Raw genomic sequence first — 9508 nt, forward strand, 5'->3', positions numbered from 1 at the left:
GACTGGACCTCCTAGGCACAAACTCAGGTGTTTCCTCTGACTCACTTTGATCAGCAGGTGTATCCTCTGCATCATGGAACTCACCCTCTGACTTAAAGCGTCTTCGAATCCTCTCCATTACACTCACAGGAGAACTAGGTTCACTTTTGGGCTGTCTCTTAACAGCTTGTGGAGATGCCACATCCTGTTCTTGACCCTGGTCAGTGACCTGGTCGTCATCAGCAGCCTCAGCCCCTTCTTCCTCTGCCTCATCAGAACTGTCTTCTGGGTCAGAGAGACAATCTGAGAGAACATCACGCCTGACAGGAGTCTTTGACCTTACCTCCTCCTCTAAGAACTCAGCGTGTTTACTGATCAGCACCTTACTCTGATCACCTGATGGGTAAGCAAACCGCCATGCACGGGCATCTGGCTCATACCCACAGAAGATCATTTTCTGGACTTTGGCTCCATCTGGCCCTTGCAAAGCCTTAGGCAAAGCGACAAGCGCAGGAGTCCCAAAAGTCCGCAGAAAGTGAACCTGGGGTTTGCGGCCATTTAACAAAGAAAACGGTGTGTCGCCTACCAGTGAGTTGTAGACCCGATTCCAGGTGAATGACACAGCCCTAGTAGCCTCCACCCAAAACTCAGGAGGCAACCTGGCTTCTTTCAGCATCACCTGTGCAGCCTTAACCAGAGCTCCACTCCTCAGCTCTGCCACCCCCCCTTGCTGGGGTGAATTAACTGTGTGGCGTATCCCTCTCTTCTGCAAGAACTTCTGCAACGCAGAACCAGTGTACTCAGCATTTCTGTCACTGATGATCGCTTGAACCCTGGTGGAGAACCTCTGTTCCACCCCCTCAATCCAGCTCTTGATCAGCTGTGCTGCATCCTCCCTGGATTTGAGACCATGAGCCCATGAACTCTGCGAAAAATTATCCAAAAAAGTTAGGAGAAACCTGGCCCCCCCTAGACTTGGTTCCTTGACAGGACCGGCCAAATCTATGTGTACCAACTCAAAAGGTTTAGTGGCCACACGTTCCACCTTTGGGTAACTGCACCCTCTCACCTTTGCTTGCTTGCAAGTGTCACAATCAATGGCACTTCCACAATTTTGAATCCTACACCCCGTGGCAACCTCGGGCAGAGTCTGCAAGTCCTCCACCGACCCATGAATTGTTCTCTGATGCCATACGCATGCACATGTAACATTATGAGCGGGAATTGTAGCACGTTGGTTGGGAACTGTAGCACGCAACGCTTGTGCTTTCTCAACCTTCCCCTCACCCCCAAGAGACGTTTTAAGAATGAAAAGGTCATTCTGTCCCTTCCGCACTTTGGCCAGTAACCTCCCCTCTCTGGAGATTGTGCAGACATCATTTTCAAAACAAACTTTGAACCCCTTATTTAACAAATAAGGCACAGATAGCAAACAGTGATGAATCTCTGGAACAATACAAAAATCCACCGTCTCCTGTAAAATAGAAAGATAGACATTAGTGCATTTGCGAACTCTAGTTTTCTGTCCATTCGCGAACTTAATAGTTTGCCCCTTCGGAACTGCTGTGCAATTCCACCTCTCGACTGCAGGGATCTCTGGAACCATGTTGTGGTTAGCTGCAGAGTCAATTACAAGGCTGAGCTGGAAATCTTCCACTCGGCCGTCTTCAAACACTGCCATACTCGCAGAAACTTGATAAGACTCTTCTCCCTGCTGTTTACCCCGACCACCTGGCTCAGTTCCACGCCTGCCTATCTTCCCAGGCCTGTTGCCATGGAAACCTGCCTGATTCCCATGGGAAAAGTCCTTGAAAACATCCTGCATCGGCTCTCTGCTCCGGTGGGGGCAACTGCCACGCCGACGTTGAACTCCAGTGGAAAAACACTGCCCGGGGCTCCTCCCAGCTGGCCTGGCCTTCCTCCTTCTGGAACGGTGCCTTCCACCAGCTTGGCCCCCCCTGAAGCTCCTCTCTGCTTCAGCACAAAGGGAAAGTTCTTTAAACTTGCCTTTGGAACTCTTCGCCCCCCCGATCTGCTCACTAGCGCTCCTAGAGGCTAAGACATCGGGAACAGGGCCTGCCAGTCCAGCCTCTCCAGGACTCAGTCCATCACACAGACGTGTAGAAGCATTACAACAGCTCCCCAACACTGTCCCAGCCCCCATTGGGCTTTCTGGGCATCCTTCAGCCTCTCCAGGGCTTCCTCCAGGACTCTGGCCTTTCGCTGACGCCTCACACAAGCCCTTCAGCAAATTCCAGGCAGCCCACGCTGTCGTTACGCCCTCCAAATGAGGCCTCAGTGATGCATCAACGCATGCTCTGAGCATCTCTAGCTCTTGCAGCAGCCTCTGGCTATTTTCAGCCCACGCAGCCCCACAGCTTGCAACGCCTGTTCCAGCTGCTGGCCAGCTAAGGGGTGATTTTGGCTCCCATTGACTTGCTTCCCAGATGCCTTCAACCAAGAACCATCCCCTTATTTGTCTGGACCACGTTGCCCAACTCTTTAGAGTTAGAGGCTCCAGCGGTATATCCTGGCTTTCAGCCATCTTCTCCCGTTCTCCCAAGGTGCCCCAAGCTGTACTTACTCCGTACCAGCTTCCTCCGGCCTTCCCTTCCGTGGAGAAACGATATTTCAGCTGTGTCTCAGCTCCCAGCTTTTAGCTGCTTTTTCAGCTCCAGCTCTCTGTGTATCAGAAGCTCTCACTGCCTCTCGGAAGCAGGCAATTAATCATCTGCTCTCCGGCACCCACGCTGACTTCAAAGCGTTCCTGAGGCTCACACCGACTGCTTTACGAGCGTTTTCTGACACTCCATAACCTGTGGAGATATCTATCGATCTTGCCTTATCGATAGAGCCGCGACGTCAGACAGCTTTACGATCCGCATCAATCACCTACAGCGGTCCGGCAGGCTTCCTCTCTGGCTGCGCAATAACTCCTGCTGTCTCTCCTTTCAGTCACGGCTTTTTTTAGCAGAGTTGAACACAGCGTGTAAAGCAGTCTTGCTTCTTGTAAGCACACATAGACAGCTCCGTCTATTTACAGCTCTTTATTAAAACATTACAGCAAACAAAGTCCAGGGCTTCTTTCAGCCATGTCTCCCTCACAGATACACAGAGGGAAGAAGTGAAAGTACAGGGAAAAACTCCTCCTCCTGAGCTTCTAAAAGCTTCTGTCTCCGCCCAGCTTCTGTAAGCTGACGTTAGCAGGTGACACACACCAGGGGAATTTAACCAGATAAATTCTGAACCATCACAGGAATTATAGAATATACATCAAGCCATCGTGTCCACGATGAAGACATTGTGTTGACTGGGTTTGATATATTGATGATAATTTCTGATCAAATCCCATAAGATTCTACATTCATGCCCTTTTCATGCCCTTTTGCCTCTACTGCCCATTTCTCTCTCCTCATGTCATGTACACAGCAGTACACAGCAGTTGCTTGGCCAGGCAGGCATCCTGTGCCATAAAGACAGTGGGCAAGTTACTTTGATGTAGTTTTCTTATATATAATCTTAAAATGTTAATCTTGGAGCCAGGAAACAGATCTCACATGAAGGTGGTAGTGATCTGGTCTTTCTGGCCATCCTTCTTATCATGTTTATTTCTCAGCTCTGGGGTTGCCAGATGCACCCCTTTGTAGTTCTCAAGTTATTTACTACCCCTTTGTAGTTCTCAGCTTATTTACCACCTCTTTGTAGTTCTGTTCTTTGTTTACCTCAGAAATATTTGTGCTTAATTAGTTTTAGTGGTTTAACTTTTTCCCCATGTGGGGTTTGATGAAATGCTCAGAGGAAATATGATTGGTTCTTACGAGCACTGTGTAAAAGATTCTTTTGCTAATAAAATGGCCTGGTGAGGGGTGTGGTTTACGCACTTTTCTCGGAGAGCCTTGCTGGTCAAAGCCTCGTGTCTTGTTTTTAATCAGGGTCCAATCCTTCCTTTACTTTGCGAACGCAACACTTCACCTTTTCACTTTTCAATGTCTCACCCTCCTTCATGCTGACTCTGCTTTTTTACACTCCAGTGGGAGATGTTGTGTTAAGATACAAATAGGCTTGGGTCTTGCAGACCCCAGACCCATACATTCCACTTCCACAGCATGAATAGTTGGTAAGAAGAGAGAAAATGCTTCACAAAACAGCACAATGACAGCAGCCCCAATAGCTAGCTGCTCCACTTGTTATGCCCATTGCACCAGCTAGTCCCTGGTGAGGTCTCCTTGGTTGGCTTAGGCCTTCAAGGCCCGGGGCAAGTGTACCTTGCTGCCCCTCCCCTCTGCGTGGACCTGGTGGCCAATAGGAGAGAAAACTGAAGTTGATTGGCTGAGCACTCCCAAGAGGGGAAAACGTTGGGAACCACTAACTTAAGGAAACTTAAGCTTTTAAATTTTGTATCTGATTTGTAACTATTCCCTCCCTCCCTGTAAATGTAGTTTATAAAAACTCCAAACCAAAATGAAATAGTTTATTTAAACAAAAACTTTTGTAACTTCTGTATCTATCTGAAATGCCTTTGGTTCTATCAGAGAAACTATTTTGCTGATGTCATGCTAGTTGAGTCAATTGTTACATAACAAATGATGTCACAATCTAGTTCACTGCACAGTCTGGCTCATCACAAATAGCCACCAAGAAAGCCAAAGTACTGAGCTGCCTAAAATCAGCTGAAAGGTGATTTTCTTTTGTCCTTAAAAATTAGCCATATCAAGTCACATTTCGTAAGTGTGAAAACTCTGAGAAATTGTACAATGATTGTTGTTGGTTGGCTGATTTTCCTTTTGGCTTTGCATCTGATGCATAGAGTTCCAAACGCTAAGGTGAGTAAACTTTGAAATACCAGTTGGAAATGCTGCCCTATGTCACCCTAGTTTGCTGTTTGATGCAAAACCAAAGAATTTGATTCTTACAAACTTAGGATGTGTTCAGTCCACTGTTTTATGTGGTTTTTTACCCAGACAATAGGAAAGCATCCTCATCATGCCAAGGTACTTATCTGTCACCATCTCGACAAATAGCCTCACCCTTTCAATAGAGCTGAGACTTGAATGCCTTTAGAACATGTGTGCAAACCCATATAAGCCACATGACCCCACAGTAAACCATCTGAGGAATTGTGGCAATGAGAATACATGGGGTGCTGTAGTAAGTGAAGAAGTGCCCAAAATAAACCAGGTGTAGCATTACCCTAAGCATGAAGGAAGGAGATATGCATGAGTCCCAACCTTTATGCAATACTAGATGTGTCCTACATGTTCCGCTAATACTGATAAAAGCATATTACAGGTGTTGATGGAGACTATTGAAGTTTTTTAAAACTACAACTTTATTGCAGTGGTTCCAAAATAACTATTAACTATTAAGTCTTTTTCTATTTCCAGAAATCTAGGTGAGACAGCCCTTATAATTTAGAAGAATAATAAAAACAATCAATTTTTTATATTGATTATAGTTCAGTAATTCTTTATTGTCACTGATAAGTGTAAACTGTTTAATTATTATTTACTGTTATTTAATTTTACTGTTTACTATTATATTTTAATAATTATTGAATATTGCTTTATTTAAGTTGTTTATTTGAAAGTTTTTGTGACTTTTTTGTATTGCATCAGATTGTTATTACATGTGTGATCCTTGCTGTTTTGTTGTTTCTTCAGCTTTTAAGCTGCCTTGTGTATAGTATTACAGAAAGACGGTATACAAATTAAAAGTGAAATGAAATGAAAAAGAAGCATAACACCTCAGCCTAAAGTACAGTGTTCTTTGTTGCTAAGGTGTACTCAAGTTCCAACAGCTTGAGATAGATTACAGGGCCTGTGGGTGACAAGTTTCCACTTCTACTTAATATTTCCTTGTGAGCTTTCATCGTACTCCTTGCTCAGCGCTGCTAGAAGAGTGGGCATGCCACACGGAGAAAGGAAACTACCTTAGCTCAATGTGGTTGTCTGTGGCCGTGTGATTGTGTAGAAGTCTTTTTGGCTGAAGCTATAAAACTTCCATACAATATTTATTTGTTGTGCATTACAGTCCCAGATGGGACGCAGGTGGCGCTGTGGGTTAAACCACAGAGCCTAGGACTTGCCGATCAGCGTTTCAAATCCCCGTGACGGGGTGAGCTCCTGTTGCACGGTCCCTGTTCCTGCCAACCTAGCAGTTTGAAAGCACATCAAAGTGCAAGTAGATAAATAGGTACCGGTCCGGCGGAAAGGTAAACGGCGTTTCCGTGCGCTGCTCTGGTTCGCCAGAAGTGGCTCGATCATGCTGGCCACATGACCCAGAAGCTGTACGCCGACTCCCTCGGTCAATAAAGCGAGATGTGTGTTGCAACCCCAGAGTCAGCCACGACTGGACCTAATGGTCAGGGGTCCCTTTACCTTACCATCCCAGAGCTGGAGGAGAACTCAGGGGGGTTCGAGATATGTGGGAATTCTGAGGAAGGAATCAAAAGACATGAAAATTGCCCAGTGCTGATGCTTTATTAAAGAAAGGTATAGACTTAGAGCAAAAAGCAGCCTGCCAGTTCTCCTTGCATCTCGTGCGCAACGGACACCACCAGGCAAGAAGATGATGGACTGTCTGCACCCAAGCAAAGATGCACACTTTCTTTATACAATAGAACAGCATACTGTATGTCACATGTCCTGTGGAATTGACTCAATCATTAACCTGGGGATTTGTAAACTTGATGAGAATTGTTTGTCTGGTGGTGCAAAAGCACAGGGATATCTTCACAGCTTACTTGAACACTGCCACACCACACACACACACACACTTTGCCCCTAGTCTCTATCCACTAGCATTTGCTGCTTGAGGTGTTTGGCTCACTGTAAGTCCCATTAACCTTCTGCACCAACCATCAGATCAAATGAGCTCCAACGTTCAGCCCAGTCAAAAGAAACAGAGATATGGTTTGGGAAAGATGTGCCTGTCCTCGAGAAGTTCAGCAGCCTCTTTGAAACTCAACATCATAGTTAACTCTAATTACTGAGTAAACTTTAGATGAAGGGGAGAAAGTGCATAGTATAAAAAGACTTGAAAAATATTTCAAATACTGTATGATATTTCGCATTTGTGCACACCCACACCCACAAAATAGGTTAAATCTACTTTTTAGTTATTCATGCCCCAGAAAGCTTCCAATTCATCACTTTTACAACAAAATTGATTTAATGACAACTCACAGGCAGATTAAACATTGTTCTGTCACTCCCATCCTGCTTCGTTCATCCCATATGTTGCTCCAGAGTGTCCTTTGTGAGGCCACAGGGGCTTGGGGGGGCAGCCAGATAAGCACTGGTGCATTAGTGAAATTCTACTTGCTCTTCTCAGGTTTCAGCCTACAAATGGCACAGGGCACAGATCAGATTCCTGACCATAGTTTTGATTATTTTTTAAAAGTGTTTCTAGCCCCAATGGTTACAAAGTTGTTATGCTTGAAAGGTAGTGGTCAGTGCCTGGTGAGATAGAGGTGATCTGCTGAGCATCTAAGCCTCTTCCCCATAAACCATAATAAACAATGCAAAATAGTAAGAATGGCATGAAAAAGTTATGCAAATAAGGTCTTATGCATACTTGACCCAACACATCCCGGTAATTGATTTGCTTCTCATGCAGAATCGCCTAGTAAAGAGGAACAAAAGGAAAGCTGAAGGTGTTATTCCTAGACCAGTTTGCACCTGCGCACCTTAAACTCAGCCTCTGAGTCAAGCCTCAACATATGGCTCTTTTTCTATATGGCTCTTTTTCCCTCCAAACTTTTCAGTAATATTCTGTGTGTTTGGTTACAGGCTGAACCGGCAAAGAACGAAGGTGATAAGCATTAACTGGCATTGTCCTTTCGAGGAATGCAACCCAGGGCAGACTTCCCATCTTCTTTAAGAGCGACAAAGATGTTCCAGTTCAGAAGTGCTATTTAATACATCAGCAAGAAAGGAGTTTCAGGAGCTAATGCTTACTGCGGTACTGAAGGCAATGAAGCATATTGTTTCTCTTGTTGGTAACACATAAATTGATTGCACAGCATCATGTTATATGTTTATGACCAAGTTACCTGGACCTTCCAATATGTTACCACGTTCCACGATGCGCAGGGCAAAGTGGATCTCAAGCATTACCTATAAGAGCATATTTGAAATAGACTATGCTTCTATTTAAGGGACAATCACATAGAACGTTTCGTATCCGATACGATTTCTGATGGACTATGTACTTTTAAAATTGCCTACTACCTGCAGTAGCAAAATTCACTTGGTGTTCACTATTCTGAAAATATAATGGGTGGAAAAAGACATAAAGGTTAATGTCTGCGGAATGATTTATTTAGTCTTTTAATGCAGGTGCCGCCTTTCCCATGAAGATTTGAAGGCATTTCACAAAAATGTGAAAGTTAAATACTGTAATAGAAAGCAACAAACTTCTTAATTTTAAAGTTTAAATTTTTTAAAAAGCATGCCTATTTATTTTCTGCATTGTATAATGAACTATAGCACAATTATCCTATTCTTCCCATGTAAATAAGCCACTTATAAAGGAGTATATAGCCCAGGGGTCAGCAAACTTTTTCAGCAGGGGGCGGTCCACTGTCCCTCAGACCTTGTGGGGGGCCGGACTACTAGATTTTTTTCGGGGGGGGGAATGAATTAATTCCTATGCCCCACAAACAACCTAGAGATGTATTTTAAAGAAAAGCACACATTCTACTCATGTAAAAACAACAGGCAGGCCCTACAAATAACCCAGAGATGCATTTTAAATAAAAGGACACATTCTACTCAAGTAAAAAAACACTGATTCCCAGACCGTCCGCAAGCTGGATTTAGAAGGCGATTGGGCCAGATCCGACCCCCAGACCTTAGTTGCCTACCTGTGATATTATAGCCTATAGACTGTCAAAGCCTATAGGGAGATGGACTTAAATAAATACTTAACTAATTCCAGAGCTTAAGGTGTTAGCAGAGAACAGTCAAGATTATTGCATCTACACCACCAGAGGTAGTGCTAATTTATATTGGGGAAAATGTTGCAGAGCCGAGTGCTTCTGTTCAGCATTTCAGACACTTCATTCAATCCACACCACCTAGACTTTGCATTCCATGCCTCCTGAGCATACTCAGTCCTCACTGGGCAAGGGTGTTTGGTTCGTTTCCCTTTTTTTTGGGCAAATATTGGTGTAACCTGGAACCCAAATACCCCATTATGTATAGATGGTGCCATTTTGGTACATAATATCAAATACTTGGAGAACTGGATTCATTATTACTATCTATGATTCTATGGTGAGGTGTCCATGACAAAACCTTTAAGAAGTTTTCTCATTTAATGAAAACGTCATTTCATACTTGAAAATGTCATTTCAAGTATTTTTGTTTCTCTTCAATAAAACGTGTCTGTCAGGGGTTCAGGAGCAGAGACACAGGAGAGGGAGCAAATGGAGAGCGAGGAGGAGGAATCCGAGGGGGGAGTAGGCAGTGACAGTGGTCAGAGAGATTCCACGAGTCTCACCAGCGAATCGGAAGACTCACAGAAG

General features: G+C 44.4%; 1 long non-coding RNA gene across 1 annotated transcript; it reads left to right on the forward strand.

The window, feature by feature from the left end:
* Positions 1–3951: 3951 nt before the first annotated feature.
* Positions 3952–8276, forward strand: LOC309366199. The gene is made up of 2 exons (XR_014166566.1): positions 3952–4802; positions 7770–8276. It is a non-coding gene; the product is annotated as an uncharacterized lncRNA (long non-coding RNA).
* Positions 8277–9508: the final 1232 nt, after the last annotated feature.

Source organism: Podarcis melisellensis (genome assembly GCF_964234715.1).
Source record: "Podarcis melisellensis genome assembly, chromosome: 1".
NCBI lineage: Eukaryota > Metazoa > Chordata > Lepidosauria > Squamata > Lacertidae > Podarcis > Podarcis melisellensis.